Consider the following 18,871-nt stretch of genomic DNA (forward strand, 5'->3'; position numbering starts at 1 on the left):
TTCTGTGTAGATACCCATGAGATAACCTCAAATTCGTTTTCAAAGATTTTTTGGTCCAAAATTGGGCGCAGGAGAAATTTTCACAAATTTCGATTTTCGCACGATTTAGGTTAATGCAATTTCTGTGTCAGTTTAGGGGAAAAACCTCCTGATTCGCTTATTTTTCAACCAATTGGGCTTATTTGGGTATCAAAATAAAGCTAATATTGGTCTCTTTCAAAATAAGGTATAAATATGGTATTGAGTGCCACAGAAAAGGGTCACTGACCATTCAAAGTGAATTTTAGTCATTTTGTACCTTGGTAGGTTCGATAAGCCATAGCACGCAAACCACAACTAACAAAATGTATCATACTTTTTTTGTAGGATGGGCTAACCATGAACTTGTTATGCTTTAAAAATAAGAAGGGTGTTTTTTGTGGTAATAAAATATTTTTTTAAAGTTTTATTAATTATTTAATAAAAACAAAATACGTCTCGGATCCCTTGTTTTTTCTAAACTCACACAGAAATTGCATTAGCCTAAACTGTGTGAAAATCAAAATTTTAAAAAATTTCTCCTGCACCCAATTTTGGATGAAAAATTTTAAAAAATTTATTTGAGTTTATTTCATAGTATCTACACATTAAAAATTTTGAAGAAAATCTGAGTCGTGAGAGCACATGGCACCAGGTGGTTTGGCATGGAATGATAAAGCCTAGAAACAGCGAAAAACATTGGAAAGAAGCAATGTTTTTTTTTAAAAAACCACAATTAAACAGTTATGTGTGTGAGAGAGAGACAGAAATATCTATTAAAACATACAATAAAAATATCACAGCACCAGAAATAAAACGTAGTACGTGTATGAAATTTGTTGTCATAATATACCATAATGCCCACTAGATTAAATTATATTTAAAACAACAACAACAACCCAATGATGACAGTCGTGAAGGAAATATATAGCAAAACAGATAAATGGAACCTTATTTTCAGCATTGCCCTGAGTACTAGCAGCTACAGATAAACATCTGGGGAAGGCCATCACCTTCATTCATTCATTTATATTTTAATTATCACATTTCTTCCCCTAAATAGGGCCCAGAGCAGGAAACATTAAAAAGTCAAAATGACGCATTAAAAAAATACATTTCAAAACAATATGAAAGCCACTTATAAAAACATTTGAGAACATTCAGAGGATGTAGAAACATTGTGTCCCTTTTGTGAGCGTGTACCAAAATTTAGCTGGAAACAGTTGGAAATAAGATGATGGATTAAATGTCAGGGACAGTGAGGGACAACAGAAGAATGAAATTAAATGCAACAGGAGGGAAATTAGGGACCCATATCATGAGATGACTTGCACCTTGCGGATGTGGGGCAGAGAAGGATCCAGCCAGTTAGAGGCCTCTGGAACATCAGGTGTTAATCTGAATTGAGATCTTCTCCTCTGGGTTTTAAATTTGTTTCTTAATTTTCCCCAGTTAACCCTGGGCACATACTGCTGCATCTAAAGGCTGCCTTCCTGCAAAGTGGCAGAGCAGCCAGGGCAGACAGAGGTTTTTGCAGAGTAGTCAGTTTTGAGCATATAAATAAGAGCAGAAGATCATGTAACAAATAGCTCAGATATTACACCATTTAGCATTTTATGATTTGGGGTGCACATCGTATATATGTATTCAGACATTGAAGAGATAAACAATTTTACGACCTTCCATAGACATCTGAAGTCAGCCCTGTATTGAGATGATGTTTGATGTTTTGTTATGTTTTCGTGTATTCTGTTGGAAGCCGCCCAGAGAGGCTGGGGCAAACCCAATCAAATGGGTGGGGTACAAAAATATTATTATTATTATTATTATTACTTCCTCTTCATCTCTCTTCCTCTCTCTTTCACACACATCATATATATATTATGTGATCTACATAGACCAGGCATAGGCAAACTCCGGCCCTCCAGATGGTTGGGACTACAATTCCCATCATCGCTGAACACTGGTCCTGTTAGCTAGGGATGATGGGAACTGTAGTCCCAAACAGCTGGAGGGCCGGAGTTTGCCTATGCCTGGCATAGAGAGACAAACAAACCCACACGTACGCACAGCCACACCCACCCTTTTGTGTTCCTAAAATACATTTTGCTGACATAATTGGAAGGGGAAAGTATCCCACAGATAAAATAAAGCTTCTGTTAAGTGAATGTTCTGCACAGCACTCTAAAGTACTTTTTGAGTGATTAAACTCCAGTTTCTGCTCATGACTTGATGGATTGTGTGATGCACCGAATGCTACAGGTTGTGAAACAGTAGGAAAGGGAGGCAGCTAATGTGTTGGACAAACTCCCTTACAACCGGCACGCATGGTGTGCCCTCACCTGTTGGCTCAGAGGCTCGCCTTTACCTTGCGCAGATTTTAAACTTTAATGTCAACAGACCTCTCTTATCATAGTTGCAAATGGTTTTCACTTTAATGTTTAAAATAATGTCTCCCTCTCATACCATTAAGCTGCACCAAGGAACCTGTCATTCATAAATCATAGATGAAAAGGACACACTAATGCACAAATTTTGCTTGTTTAAAATTTGAGAGTGCATGTAAAGTAGGGAACTGGAGATTAAAAAAATAATGCAAGGACAGGGTCCGGGTAAAAGCAGATATAACAAAGTGGAGGAAGAGGCTTTTTAGTGTAGGTGGATGATGAAATCTTAATGAAGACACAGACATTATAAAAGTGTATCGCTTGGCTCCAGGGGATTCTAGCTTATGGTTACTGTGGATATAGTATTATAAATAAACATAAGCTGATACACATTTTTTATTGCAAATTCATTCTGCCTTACTAATTTGGATATTATGGCTACCTTATGTGCGCCAGTTTGGCTGAAGGAAATGTGAAGATTCAGCTCCAAGCCCTGCTGTGGTGCAGGCTCCATTCATTTAAATGGGGCTTGCATGGGTCAGCCATAGGACTATCACAGAAGGGTAGATGGGATGCCTTCTAGCCCTCTCTGTATAGTTCCAGGGGTCCATCAGGTTAATTCCGGAACATCAGATGGAGTAAATCATGGATTCATGGGAATATCTAAGTTAGAACTTACCGTATATGCAGAAATGACATTTTACCCTTAGGTTGATGTTGTTGTTGTTTAGTTGTTTAGTCGTGTCCGACTCTTCGTGACCTCATGGACCACAGCATGCCAGGCACTCCTGTCTTCTACTGCCTCCCACAGCTTGGTCAAACTCATGTTGGTAGCTTCGAGAACACTGTCCAACCATCTCATCCTCTGTTGTCCCCTTCTCCTTGTGCCCTCAATCTTTCCCAACATCAGGGTCTTTTCCAGGAAGTCTTCTCTACTCACGAGGTGGCCAAAGTATTGGAGCCTCAGCTTCAGGATCTGTCCTTCCAGTGAGCACTCAGGGCTGATTTCCTTCAGAATGGAGAGGTTTGATCTTCTTGCAGTCCATGGGACTCTCAAGAGTCTCCTCCAGCACCATAATTCAAAAGCATCAATTCTTTGGCGATCAGCCATCTTTATGGTCCAGCTCTCAGTTCCATACATCACTACTGGGAAAACCATGGCTTTAACTATACGGACCTTTGTTGGCAAGGTGATGTCTCTGCTTTTTAAGATACTGTCAAGGTTTCTCATTGCTTTTCTCCCAAGGAGCAGGCGTCTTTTAATTTCGTGGCTGCTGTCACCATCTGCAGTGATCATGGAACCCAAGAAAGTAAAATCTCTCACTGCCTCCATTTCTTCCCCTTCTATTTGCCAGGAGGTGATGGTCATGATCTTAGTTAGCTTTCTCCATAATCCACAAAGTAACCTCTAAGAAGCTGTTCTATAAGCAGTGTTAAGAGGTAAGAAATAATATATCCTGGCAAACAATAACCAGGATGGCTGGGAATGGCTATGGTGGGTGTCAGGAATCACAAGCCCTGATAATATTCTACCACCACCGTCCCCAAGTCGTAGGATGCCACAGGAATAATCTTCCAGGGCCAGTTTCCTTAAGAGAAGAGAATAGTAGAGACTTGGCAGGTTTGTTTTGTTTTGTACATTAATTTCTAAATGTACAAGTTGAGTGGTGGGGAAGAGGCGGGCCTTTAGACTGACTGGCAGTCGTGATCTTGAACACACACACACACACACACACACACACACACACTCCATCTCGGTATCCCTTCTGAAGCAGAGCTCTGGGTTCAGCCTCCACCCTCTCAGAGAGGTGTGTCCTGCATTCCTAGCTGTCCTTGATTTCTCTTTAACTACTATACATCATTGGGACACGGGTAGCCCTGTGGGTTAAACCACAGAGCCTAGGACTTGCCGATCAGATGGTCGGCAGTTCGAATCCCCGCGACGGGGTGAGCTCCCGTTGCTCGGTCCCTGCTCCTGCCAACCTAGCAGTTTGAAAGCACATCAAAGTGCAAGTAGATAAATAGGTACCGCTCCAGCGGGAAGGTAAACAGCGTTTCCGTGCGCTGCTCTGGTTTGCCAGAAGCGGCTTAGTCATGCTGGCCACATGACCCGGAAGCTGTACGCCGGCTCCCTTGGCCAATAAAGTGAGATGAGCGCCGGAACCCCAGAGTCGGTCACGACTGGACCTACTGGTCAGGGGTCCCTTTACCTTACCTTACCATCATTAGAAGCCAAGCTGCAAAAGAGAAGATCATGAAGCTTGGACATGAAGAAAAGTGATGTTGCACCTTCTATAAAATATCTGGATATTTAAAAAGCCAGCACCAGATCCTTCATAAATGACTGTCAAAATTTCATCCTGCACTCTGTACGGCGCGGGGCTGCGGAGAGTAAGGTCCTGAGGAGCGGTTCCCAAAGGCTTCTTCCAGCAAGCCAGGGCCATGGCAGGTGGGCTGCTGCTGTTCTGAGCATGCTCTGACATAGTCGGACAATTCAAGGCCTTTCTGCACTTCTATTTCATCACTCAGTTCCTGGTTTTCTTGAGGAGAAGGGAGGGTGATAACCAGTCCTCTCCTTACTGCCTTGTGGATTAAATAGATATCTATACTACATAATGCCAGTATGAGAGGTTATTATTATTAGGGTGTGATACTTTTATTTGTTCTTCAGAAGCCATGGGCAAACAGTGTCAAGCATTGAAAGATTATCACACCATAAAACTTAACATTTTATTTCCCAAACTTTGAATGTTTCTCAGTTTGTTTCCCCATCTTCAATTGTCTTCCCTTATCATTAGTGAAATGTCCCTGTGCTGAAATGAGACCTTGCTTTCCTCTGAAACTGTTAGATCTTTAAATTTCCTTTTTTAAAAAGAAGAAGCAGGTTATTTTAAGCACCATTTCATGGCTAAACATGTGCATTAAACAGCAAAAGAACTGGGAGCTAGAAGATGGCCATTAGAATTTTCAGACCGATATTTATTCATATATCATAACACTTTAGAAAGAGGCTTTCTTTAATCTTGAATTGCTTAGAGGTCCAATTGGCCCTTTAAAAAAACAGCAAAAAAGCCACAATATTTTTAGCATAGTTGTATAAGTTGATTGCAAGAAAATATCTAAAAATTGTTTTAATTCATTTAATGCATTTCTGTATTGGGCTTTTTTAGGCAAAGGGCGGGGGGGACACAGTTGAAGTGCCAACTTCAATTGCTTACTGATCTAAAGTCCAGAGCCCCTTTTCCCTCAGAAGGGCATTCTCTCTTTTAACTAAAGTGATGCAGTCCCTATTCATTTGTATTCCCCATCTAGTTACATGAAATAGCTTTCAGAGCCTACAGAAAACAGTGTTTCGGTTATGTATTTTAATGAGCACCAATGTCAGTAATAATCAAAATGATGTTTCACTTAGAGGAATAGTTTATTCCCAGGTACATCTACATGGTACTAACATAACCAAAACAAGGATGACAGAGTAAGAAGAAGGACTATGCTCAATAGTAATTTCACTTTGGAGCCATAACTGCAAATAATATAATCCCTGCATTACTATATATCACATAACTGAAGGACAGGTATGGTAAAGTTTTAGTAAAATCAATGGCTACCAACAATCTGATACAGAAGTATGCTTTGCCCCATTAAAATCAATGGGCTTAAGCACATATAACAGGCACATACAATATGTATATGATGAGGATAAATGAAAACAATATGATGTTTATAAGGCATCAAAATAAGGCCTCAAAACCCTTATTTGTTTAGGTGATTGTAATTTATTTTATTTGCTTATTTCAACAATTTAGATATGGCTTCATCATAGTCATCTCTAAGTGGTATACAGGTGATCTGATGCAGTAAGACCAGCAATGAGTTGAAAAGATAAAATCAGAGTTTAATTGAGAAGCCTGCTAGGAGGCTGTCTGACTTCAACTGCAAGGGGGTTCCACAAAGCTGGACCCACAATACTGCAATACTGATGTCCCAGCTCACATAGCTGGCTTTGAGCTGCTTTACACATATACGTCCATTCCTTTATTACTGTACTGGCAAGTGGTGATTTGAATATATGACTCTGCGCAAGCAATGATCAGTTTACTCACATCCAGTTGACACATCACAGCAAACCAGAAGTGGCCGGAAAAGGGGGCAGAACCGGGTGGGGGCATAACATGGTGGAAATGGCACTCTGCCATCACCAACAATGACTTGGAATGCAACCCCTGCAATTATAAAGGTATTTCTAGGCTGTATTTATAGGCATAGCCTGTCCAAATCAACTTGCATGTCCTAAAAACACAACAGAAATCAAAACGAGCCCTCACAGATCAAACACTAGTTTCCTCCGTTTTTCAGTAGAGGGACATCACACACGCTATGATGGGTCATGGGTTATGCTTACCTGAGGTTTACCAAAAGCATGTGTTACATTGCCAAGAGATGTTATCCTTGCTTTCTCTGTGCATCCTTTTTGTAGAGACTGTAAAGGTAAAGGACCCCTGACAGTTAAGTCCAGTTGCAGACGACTCGGGGGTTGCGGCGCTCATCTCGCTCTACTGGCCGAGGGAGCCGGCATTTGTCTGCAGACAGTTTTTCTGGGCCATGTGGCCAGCATGACTAAGCCGCTTCTGGCGAAATCAGAGCAGTGCATGGAAACGCTGTTTACCTTCTACTTGCACTTTGACGTGCTCTCGAACTGCTAGGTTGGCAGGAACTGGGACTGAGCAATGGGAGCTCACCCCATCATGGGGATTTGAACCGCCGACCTTCCGATCAGCAAGCCTTAGTCTCTGTGGTTTAGACCACAGCGCCACCCAATACTGCATTCCGAAACCCACAAATGAGCACCATTTGTATGTCTTGCAGACTTGGCAAAGAACAAGTTACCATTTCTGAGGCAGTTGCCCATTTCTTTTGTGCATAACCACTTTGATTCATTAAAAAAATCTACCTAGAATCCTTATGTGAAACAATGTGATATTAACCTGTGAACCAGCTTCATATACATAGCACGTTAGGTTTCTGGGCCTAACCAAGACACATGTTTGTACAAATCTGGCTGGGGCCATGGAGAGGATTTTCCTTTCCTAAGGAGGTCTGTTTTGTATTTTAAGAAGCATTGGCTTCATGTGCAGTCAAGAGTTTCCAGCAGATAAATTAATATCAAGTAATTCCTCTGAATATTTGTTACCATAAAATCAATAGGACTTGAGGAGGGAGGGTTACAAAAGTTCTCAGTGCATTTCTTAGGGACACTTTGAAACAAAAACAGAAAAAATATTCTGCGGCTCGTATACTTTGAAATGCCAAAAGGGGTCTTGAGTGCCTCCCTGTACGCATATAATAGTCTTTTCAAAGCGGTGGCGCATTAATTTAACTGGAGGCTCCCAAATGAAGTGCATGAATTGTAAATAGTTTAGCACTGGGAGAAAGCCAGGAGCAAGTGTTGCCACTGGGTAAAGGTTTCCTGCGGCCACATCAACGCGGAAGTGAAGCAGAGATATTTATAGAGTCATTTTCAGAGGAGGAGACAACGACATGTAAAGGCTTGTGTGGTCTCTGGCTCTAGGTGGAAGCTACTGTTGTCCTTCTATCCATTACAACTGCAGTGTTCTTCCCTTCACACACACACACCTTTGTTGCTGTAACATCGTAGTGGAGTAATACGTTGGGATCAAAACATGCAGAGGATTTTTCCACTAAGGTATTCCAGTGGCATTACGGATCACAAGAGTGAACTTGAGTGGCAGGTGCAGGAAACGAGAAAGGAAATATTGTCTGATTTTACATGCAGTTTCTTTTCTTTCTCTCTCACCCCACCCCCGTCATCCAAACTGCTCACGTTTTTTTTCCCTGCCATTGCATGTTGCAAATTTCTGTATCTGTGGACTGCTTTCACTAGAAAGTTAAGCATGTTTAAGCTCCATTGGAACTGAGGTGCCCATGGGCTTCCTTGGGTTGCTTTCAGTATTTTATTTATTTCTTTTAAAAATTGTATGCCACTTTTCTGAGGCTCCAGGAGACTCCATGATAGACATCTCAGTCCCTGGTAATCCAAATTCAGTCTGGGGTCTAAAAAGGGCAAAGGTTCATTTCAGGGGCCTGTACTAACAAGCCCAGTGAATACGAATCTATCTATCTATATCTATCATTTAGCTATCTATATCTATCATCTATCTATCTATCTATCATCTATCCATCCATCTATCTATCTATCTATCTATCTATCTATCTATCTATCTATCTATCATCTATCTATCTATCTATCATCTATCTATCATCTATCATCTATCTATCTATTTATCATCTATCTATCTATCTATCTATCATCTATCTATCTATCTATCTATCTATCTATCTATCTATCATCTATCTATCTATCATCAATCTATCTACCATCTATCTATCTATCTATCTATCTATCTATCATCTATATCTATCATCTATCTATCTATCTATCTATCTATCTATCTATCATCAATCTATCTATCTATCATCTATCTATCATCTATCTATCATCAATCTATCTATCTATCATCTATCTATCATCTATCTATCATCTATCATCAGCTGTTTTTATGGCACTTTAGGGTTACATATTTCAAAAAGTAAAATTGTTGAGCTTTTTATAGGGAACCGCCGAAATTGGGGGGAAACCCAAATTGTTGAGCTTTTGGGGGGAAGATGGCCCCCCGGCCATTTTCACACCTGGACATGTCAGGAATTTTCCTGACGTATGGCAAGCCTACCTCACTTTCAAAAGCAGGCAGGGTGATTCTGCTACTCAGAGAGCCACTTTATGCTCATAATACTAATCTTTGGAACCTGCCCTGCATTTCGCTTAGGGCTGAAATACAGATTAATTACCTATGCTTAACTTGTCATTTACTGCAACACACACTGTTTGGGCATTATCTCTATGGTGTATAAAATCATTGTTCTTCCAGGCCAGGAAGGCCAGGAACGCACACTGCTTCAACCCTCTTGCATGGCATAGTTTCTTGGTGCTGCTTAACTGATACTGCTGAATATTTTCACATTCGTTGTCTAAGACTATGTATACATTAGTGGCTTAAAACTCAGCAAGGTTGCTTTCCCCACAGTTGCACACTGCTGTGCACACCAGATAGAGAGGGCAGGGATGCTTTCACTCAATGTGCATTACCCGTTTGGTTTGCCTGCACTGGCACCACCGCCAAACTCCTGTTCATGAAGTTGTCATCTGGGCATTTGTGGGCATCTGCACGTGAGCAATGGCTGCCTCAAATGTGCTCACCTTAGCTTCACCACCAAGTGCCTGTGGCTTATGTTTTCCTTACAGATTGAAGCTTGATTGATGGGGGAAAGCATCAAACTACGGGATGGAGGTGGGTTGTGGCTCACGTCATATGTCTATGGTGGGAGTGCTTTGGAGCCAGAGTAAACAGCAGTCTGTACACAGCCTATGATGAGCCCACATTTTCTGTAATTTGCTCATTCGTAGCATATATTGCTAGCCTTTTTCATCTCATAACCACATTTCACACCCGGGGATTGCTCCCCTTGTTAATTACTGTCATTTTAAAATATGCACAATATATTTTAGCATATGTGACCGTCCCACTATGTTTCATGTCTATGTGGTGTCCCATTTCGAAAATATGCTTCCAGATCCGCTTGCTGTGCAGGCTTCTTCCATGTTTGGGCAGCCTGCAAGGCAGCCAAGATGGTGAGCAGGAGATGGAGGACTGGGAGTGTGGGTCTTGCTGAGCATCTGAAAAGTGGTGAAGGGAAGGGGCAGGATTTGGATGGCAGAAGCGCATGTAGGGGAGTGTGGCTTAACCCTTTCCATGCCTGCCACTTCTCCTCTACATTTCACTTCCCCAGCTGCTTCCCCCCAGTCAGGCAACTGCTTGCTATGCTGGAAGAAGGCTGCACTGGATGGGCTGTGCAGAGGAGAGGGAGCACAACGTTTTTTGCCCACAACTCTCTCTCCTCCCAGTTATGCTGTCCCCCACTGCTTTTATTGTGTTTGCAGTAGATCTGGGTTGCCAGATTTGCACTTGAGCCTTTCTGATCCAGCTTGGGGCTGTCGCGGAGCTAAACAAATGGAGAATCGTGTGATAAAGTCATCCCACAACCCCATAGCTAGGTTGTGCCTGTGCAGTCCTAGCTACCCACGCCCACACACTCCAACATTTTGCTGATCGGATGTGTTGCTCTGTGTGTGTTTTGTTTAGATTCAGATCTAATGCTGTCATTCCTTTTCCCCTGTGAGGACTGGAAATTGTAGTTCTGTGTGGGGAGATTGTAACTTTTTTTAAAAAAATGAAATCTCAGCACCCTCACTAAGCTACAGTTCCTACAAATTGATCCTGTCAGGGAAGCCTTAGCAGCAAAACCAGCATAAAGCTTAAGACAGACAGATAGCAATACTGTGTTGTCCTGACAAAATTATACCCATTGCGGTGGCTAAAGTGCCATCAAAATATTCTGAATTCATTCAGCAAAACCTGAGCCCTTGTCTGCTGTTTACCAAAATGATCCATTACTGTCGCTGACAGCACCATTGTGTAGGACGCTGCATTAAAGCTTTAAAATGTTTTGTTCACAAAATTTATTGTTTTGAAAAATGTTTGGGTGCGTTCATTTCACATCTTTTTATCCTGGAAATATAAGCAACAGTTCTCAAAACTTTGTGATTAATTTTAATGCACATCTTCTCTCTTACTTGTTTTCATTTTTAAAAATTGCACAATACATCTGAAAACAGTTAATCTAGAGAGGCCAAGATATCTATCATTTTTAATGCAATAACATCCTCATGTATGTTGCTATTTTAGATTTTCTGAGCAGTCTTTTTCATATACATATAGATGTGTGTGTGTACTGAACATTTGACATGAACTAATTTGAGTTTCCTATGTTTGTGAGCTACCTCACAAGGGAAAAGTTGCATTAAATAAATAATAGAGATAAAAATTTATAGTTCCATATATTTCAGAGCTAATGCAGCCAACGTACAATGGAACAGTAACATGAAGACACACTACGCTGTAATTTGATTGATTTGTTTTGACAGCAGCCAAATAATTGAGAGTGAAAGGTGTCAGCACAGATGAAATATTGTAGAAGCCACATTCAGAAGGCAAACCCCAGCAGCAATTGCAACTGGAGTTTTATTTCCTTTGATATCATACTGTTACTCACTTCCAGTTTATTATAAAACCATGAGAGGTAGGCAACTTTTCAAATGAAAGAAGCGCTTGCATGGAGAAGATAGAAATGGAAGTTTGTGTCAGGTACTTGAACAATGGAATAGATACTGACATTGGGTTATGTGATGGATGTAACGTGGAAGGCAAAATTATCTTAATCTTTCCCCCTGGTTTTCTCTCTTTTTTTAAATCCTTTTTTACAGGCTACTGCTTATCTGGCATCTTACCTCTAGCTTGGAGGGTAAGTGACTCCCTCCGGAGCAACCATCAGTGTCATTCTGTGGATTGCTTAGCGGGGGTTTGCTGCAAGAGCAGGATTGCCATTACCCACCCCAGCAGTAAGGCTCTTCTTTAGTTCACTTCTTCCTCACGGCAGCGCAGCTCACAATGGGATGCATTCATGTCTTCAGTACAGCTGTCGAATGCAGGAGCCGGGCTGGGGGAAGCGAGGGGCAACTTCTAACCTTGGAGGGCTCTAGATGAGAGACGCAGCCAAGTGGCCAAGTCATCCATGGTAGCTGGAAGTAAGGGGATCTGGAAATTGAAGCTGTGGAGCTTAGAAGATGCATAAATGTTCCACTGTGCACTGTTGTTTAGAAACGCTGTTGACTCAGACCTGCTTTTGTATGTTTGTGTGTTAGCACTGCGGGTACGTAGAATATGCCACGTTGAAAAAACAGAGCAAATCACCTGCATTCACATATACTCACAGACATGGTAACAAAAAGGGGAAATGGTAGAGTAAAAGACTATATCAAAACAGCTCAGGTGAATTGGATTAAGGCGTCCATCTAGCTCAGCCTTCACCAACCCGGTGCCCCCCAGATGTTTGGAAACTCCAGGTCGCATCAGCCCCACCAACATGACCAGAGCGGATGAGAGCGGTACTCTAGACATCTGGAGGGCACAAAGTGGGTGAAGGCTGATCTAGTTCTGTTTCCAACTGGGGCAGGGCAACAATCTGGAAGCTTATAAGCAGGGTGCGAATGTAACAAGCATCCCATAATGCTTGCTCTTTATCATATGGTGTTAGAGACACCCTGTCATTGAACACAAGGATTCCATTTTACTATCATTGCTAGAAGCCATTGATAGACCTCTCCTCAGGATATTTGTTTATTTTTTCTTTATTTTTTCTTTTTCTTTTTTTAAAAAATCCCACCTTAGCTTCTCTCCAGAACTTTGGAAGATGCTTCCGGTGCTAGATCTCACATCTCACTCCCACTGACTGTGTTTCCTTTTCCTTTTCCTTTCATGAAGTAAGGCCTCTGCTGAGCTGCATTAGATACAAGGAGGAGCTGCCCCCTTTAGACAGTAAACTACCAAGTCATAATCCCACGGAGAAGGCTAGAGCCCAGCATAGGTAAAGGGACCCCTGACCATTAGGTCCAGTCACGGACGACTCTGGGGTTGTGGCACTCATCTTGGTTTATTGGCCGAGGGAGCCAGCATTCAGCTTCCGGGTCATGTGGCCAGCATGACTAAGCCACTTCTGGTGAACCAGAGCAGCACACAGAAACGCTGTTGGCCATCCCATGCTTTCGAACTGCTAGGTTTGCAGGAGCAGGGACCAAGCAATGGGAGCTCACCCTGTTGGGGGGATTCGAACCACCAACCTCCTGATCGGCAAGCCCTAGGATCTGTGGTTTAGACCACAGCACCACCCGCGTCCCACATGCAAAACCCAAATTAGTCCAAGTGGCTTCAGATGTTCCACCAATGCCAAGGGACTCACACAGTGAAAAGGAAAGAGAATCCCTTTCCAAGCTTGCCATATTGAATTCTACAACTCAGCTGCTTTTTTCTGGGCAAGCAAAGAGCTCTTCAGCAATTTCCCATATAGTTTCATCAGGGAGGACAGTGAATTAAAGGGTCTTGGGGAGCCTGAGGTGCATCATAAATCCTTTCCCCACGTCCCCTCTTGTACGAGAGTGTGTCGGTGGGTGGAGACATGGCTACCTCTCCTCTAACTCTTCCACAGTCCAGATCTGAATTCTGATGAAAACCTGTTGCCAGCCACGGTTGCAAAGCCATTTCAAAGGGCACTTGACTGCTTTTTAAACGAATGGTAATTTATTGCTATTCTTGTGAGCATCTTAGTCTTTCGGCTGGTTGGCATTCTTTTTGCTTGCCTTGGGTTCCTAATCAGGAACTGGAATGCATGCGATTATCAACCACAAATGTTCAGACATCATAACTCAGCCTTCCCCACCATATGACAGGCTTAAAAATAACATGGGCTTGTTTTTATGTACCTTCTGATTCCAGGCCTTTAGGGTGCACTGCAGTCATGCTGTAAATCTTTTCTCTGACACCACACAGGCTAAAAATATACTTTTTAATAAGTGGAAGCAGAGTATGTCATGATTTTATCAGATGGGGCTACTAAAACACTTAATACTTTAAGTCTTGACATAAAACCACAGAAGTTGGCAAGCATGCATGTGTCTCTTTTGGTTATGTGTCAGCAGGCCATTTGGTAAATAATGAGGACAAGGTTAGCAAAAGAGACTGGCAGGAAGGAGAACAACCCCCAGACAGCAGCTGAGATCAACCTAAAGTAAGAGAGTCCAGCAAAATAAATGTCAGCCAACTACAGACAGCTATCAGAAGGGCGTTCATGCGCTAGTTTGCGACACACAGACTGGTAGATATGACTCATGTTCCAAGCTTGTCCTAAAGGAGCCAAATGGCCCATTAGCACAAAACATGAGTGGCCAAGCCCTATGGGGAATACATTGTAGTAAAGCATATTCCATTATAATATATTCTGCACAATATAACAATATAACGAACCTTTCCTTGAGGGTTAACCACAATCAGACCTAAAGATTTGGCCAATAATCTTAGAGAACCTGGATACTGCCCAGCAAGGTCTTCTGGACGTTCCTTCCTTCAATTTCAGTGGTCAGTGCTGACACACTGCATTATCGCAAACAGACCCACTTAACATAGGAGTACTTTCAATTGTCATGAGCATTCAGCTTATGAAAAGTGACATCCTCTCCATCAGCCCCCGCAAGCTAAAATTCCTACTTCAGAATGTTTCGAGAAGTTGGGGCTGCGGTCAGTTTGAATTCTATTGCCGACAAATGGTATACACATGGAGTGGTGAAGCACAGCAGATAAATGGATTTCAGATACTGTATGGAGAGGCAACTCTATGGTGGAAAAGGCACAATCTTGTGCATTCTTCTCGGATGTAAATCCCACTGTGTTCAATGGGACTTACTCCCAGATACAGGAGCTTCAGATTGCAGCTTAAGAAACAGAGGACATCAGAGCCATGTGGAAATAGTCCATTGGTGGGAGATGGGAAGGGGAGGAGATACCGCATAGGGAAGAGAAATGATGAGAATGAATGGAGCTAAACTGCAAATGTCTGATATAGAAGGATTCAATTCTGCGTTGCATTTTAAACAATAGCATTTTGCAGATTTTGATTTGTTCATTTGAACCATAATGTGTTTATGAGAAGTTACGGTCATAGATCATTATCTTACAATATCACCTTGACTATCTAATGACGGGAAGCAAGCTATAATAAGTGATATGAGAAAATTATTCGTGATAATAATCCATATTTCACTATTCAAGCAATCAAATGGTAGGTGCAAGACTCACATGGGAAAGTGCAATGTGCTGGCAGTGAATGATTCATATACATCTATGCTTAGGCAAGGATAGCAGACAATTATAATAAAAATACAATAGATAAGGTGTACAGGCATCTCTTTATATGGCTGTTGAATTTTGACATCAGTCAATTTCTAGTCCGTGGGTTCACCCATAAGTCTGTACTGTCCTGCTTCTCTGTTAGCCTGCAATCTCTGTGTATCTGAAGAAGTGTGCTTGCACACGAAAGCTTATACCAAGAACTAACTTAGTTGGTCTTTAAGGTGCTACAGGAAGGAATTTTTTTATTCCTGCAATCTTTGTTTTTGGAAAAAAATATGCACACAAATGCATTTCCTCTCAAAATGTGCATCTCCAAAATACGCGTTTTCTCTCAAAGTACACATTTTTTAACATTTTGAACTTTTCTAAAAAATCCAAGAACTGCATCACCAGGTTTGGGAAGCACAAAAGCCAGCAGATAACAAAACTGCAATCTGTACCTTAGTCTGGGGGGGACACAGGTCAGGCTGGCTCATATCAGAATTCAGAAAGATCATATTCCTCAAGCATCCCTAGTTGTATTGAGCTGTGATAACTAACAGCCATAGACAGGCTTATCCTCCATAAATTTGTGGAATCTTTCAAAAAGCCATCAAAGATAGTGGCCACCACATTTTGTAGTATTCAGTTCCCTAAATAAGTGAATTCCTTATATGATTTAGTGTATTTTTATTGAATTCATTTTATCGTTATTATTATTTCACATCTGTCCTGAACCTTTAAGATAGAATAGGTCAGAAGTCTTTTTCACCACATTTCTAAGCATATATATTGAGATGGAAATCTCAGGTAAATGCGCTAGGGGTCGAAGATTAAATTACTCCCTGGCTTTAAGGCATGGTGTACTGGATTTTTGATTGTAGATCTTTGTGCCTGTGCGTGTGGGTATGCATGGTACTCAAGCATGTCTTTGACTAAGTGGCACCATCACTTTCTAACAGCATTGGGGGCTCATCTGACATACTTGGCAATAGTTGTAGGCCTATTTTGTCCCTTGGGTTAGCAGAGGTTAGGGTTATTTATGCAAACACTCCACATTTCTATTATTATTATTATTATTATTATTAATACCCTGTCCATCTAGCTGGGTTTCCCCAGCCATTCTGGGTGGCTCCCAGCAGAATTAAAAGCACAAACAGAACTAAAAGCACTGCTGCTTCCTGCAACTCTTGCCTAGAGCAGGGGATTTCTGCAGACCCCTTTTAAAATGAGGGAAGAAGCCCTTTGTTTTAGCAGTGCCTTGCAAGGTGTTTGAAGATTGAAATTTTAACTTCAGGACTTCAAAGTACTGCATTTTTCCGTGTATAAGACTATATTTTCCACCATTTTTTTAAAGTTTGAAATTGGAAGTCGTCTTATGCACGGAATGTTGCAATTATTTATTTCTTAATTTTGGGCTCAAAAAATAGGGGTCGTCTTGTACGTGGGGGCATCTTATACACGGAAAAAATACGGGACCTTGCACATGATGTCATTCCGATGCCATGTGATTGACAGGCTGACAAACCCTCCCAGCTGCCAAATTTGGCCTGCACGGCCAATCATAAATCAGCAGGCTAACGCGATCAATTTCCTGTTCCCTGCATGACCCAGTAGCGAAGCCCTTTTGTATCTTCCCCACTTTCTTTGTCATGCATGCTCAGTGCACGGGGATTTCTGCTGCTGCTCCTCTTCCCCATCTATCGTTTATTTATTGTTATTTATTTCTTTATTACAATTTTTATCCTGCTTATTTCTCCAAAAAGTCTTAGGCTGCATTAGGACAGCACTTTATTCTGTTTCCCTGATGTTTCTTTACCTGAATGCTACAGGTTATGTGATCGTTCACATGATATAAAAGCTATTTCTGGAAATCTACCAGAATCTGGCAGACGTTTAGTGCTTATTTCCGTGTGTGTGTGTGTACTCAATTTAACCCAGAAAATTGTGTGAGTTTTGTGCTGTAATTATATCCCATGGTTTTCATGGATGTGACTAAATTTTCAGTGCTCTTTTGTCCTGCAACTCCTCCCCATTATTTTTGTGGGTAGATCACAGGGCAACAGAAGCACACATGTGCATAAAAGCTTGGGTGCATGTCAACATCTGCTGCTGTGTCACACCACGTCACGGCACAGCATGGTGGTATATTTGTTGAAAGCCACCGTTCCTTAGTTCAACAGGAAATGCAGTGCAAAAGGAATGTTAGAAACTGGGACAAACGTTCTGGCATCCTAACCAGGAAAACTTAAAGCAATAATCCACACGTCTGAATGCACCCTCAGGGTGGCTAAGAAACAGTAATAAAAGCAGAATATATAGCCAGGGGAGAGTAAGGGGAAAGCTTACATAACGGGACAGCTGAACATGCCTGATGGCACGTCTAAAGAAACAGCTGGATCAGGCCTTATGAGAATGCAATACAGTCTGAGAATACACCAGGGGCTGCTTATTTTGAGTTTCTTTAAGTCAAGTTGTGGCATAATCTGAGAATTAGACTTAGATATGCTACTGATTATCTTATAGCAAATACGTAATTATATAAGAAATTGTGTTTCTCAAAACAACTGCATTTAATGCCAGGGAGAGAAGGAAACCCAGACCATTGAAGCCTTGTATTTTTAATGTAAAATTAATTCCTTTGGAAATATATATATATATATATATATATATATATATATTTACCGAAAAAAGCCACAACATTTTTCTAATGTGCATTAAGAACGTTGGAGAGTTCACTGAAGCATATGCCTTGAGCTTTCAGGAGCAATCTGTAGTCAGGCATTTTAAATGAAAATTGATTTGTGATTTACATGGTCAGTGGAAAGAAAATTAACTTATGGAAGGTTGTAATGAAATATTAGACAAGTAAAAAAGTAGATGGTGATCTAGTGGAACTAAAAGTCCCATCTGGAAGAATTCGGTGACATTTTTACATTTATCTGTGTTCTGCATGAGTTGTAATGTTAGTGGTAATTTTATGGGACTGAACTGAAATGAAAAGGGTGTTATCACAGATTGCCTACAATATAGGATTGTGTTCAGTGGAGAGTCCTGTATCCTTTTCCCCATTTTCTTATAATATGAGTCATTGCACTTTTTTTTCCAAGCCACTGTTGTTGAATTCATTCAGCCCTGTACTTGAGGTTATTAAAGAAGAACATCAAATGCTTGCAAATACAATCTAACAGCACGTTTAAAAGAAACACTCCACTTTCCATTTACTGCTTCTGCATGGAGTTTAGGGAGCATTGGGGGGGGGGAGCATCTCCAGAAGATGCAACAAACCTGAGAGCTGTCAACCTGAAGCATTTGCTATCCATGGAGCAGATCACATGGGACGTGGCCCCTCCTCCAACATGGTCCCCTGATTTCTTTCTGTGGGTGGAGGGCAAATGGGCTCCCCTGGCACAAATGACACTTCTTCATGAGCTCCTCCTGCCTTCAAGGATGGCACCAGTCCTTCCTATACGGAGAGCCAGCCCTGTGGGTATGAGTATTTCTGCCTTTTTAAATAGATCACACTTTTCTTTCCTTCATGCCATTCGCTGATGGGACAAGCAGTAGGGGGCCTGGGGCATTAAATTTTCAGTGGCGCCCCATGCAACACCC

At 41.5% G+C, this 18,871-nt stretch overlaps 1 protein-coding gene across 2 annotated transcripts in view; it reads left to right on the forward strand.

The window, feature by feature from the left end:
• POU6F2 (POU class 6 homeobox 2) overlaps window positions 1–18,871 on the forward strand; it is a 291,478-nt gene that overhangs the window by 152,511 nt on the left and 120,096 nt on the right. The gene's annotated exons all lie outside the window — the stretch shown is intronic.

The sequence above is a fragment of the Podarcis pityusensis genome, assembly GCF_964106645.2.
Source record: "Podarcis pityusensis genome assembly, chromosome: 12".
Classification (NCBI taxonomy): Eukaryota; Metazoa; Chordata; class Lepidosauria; order Squamata; family Lacertidae; genus Podarcis; species Podarcis pityusensis.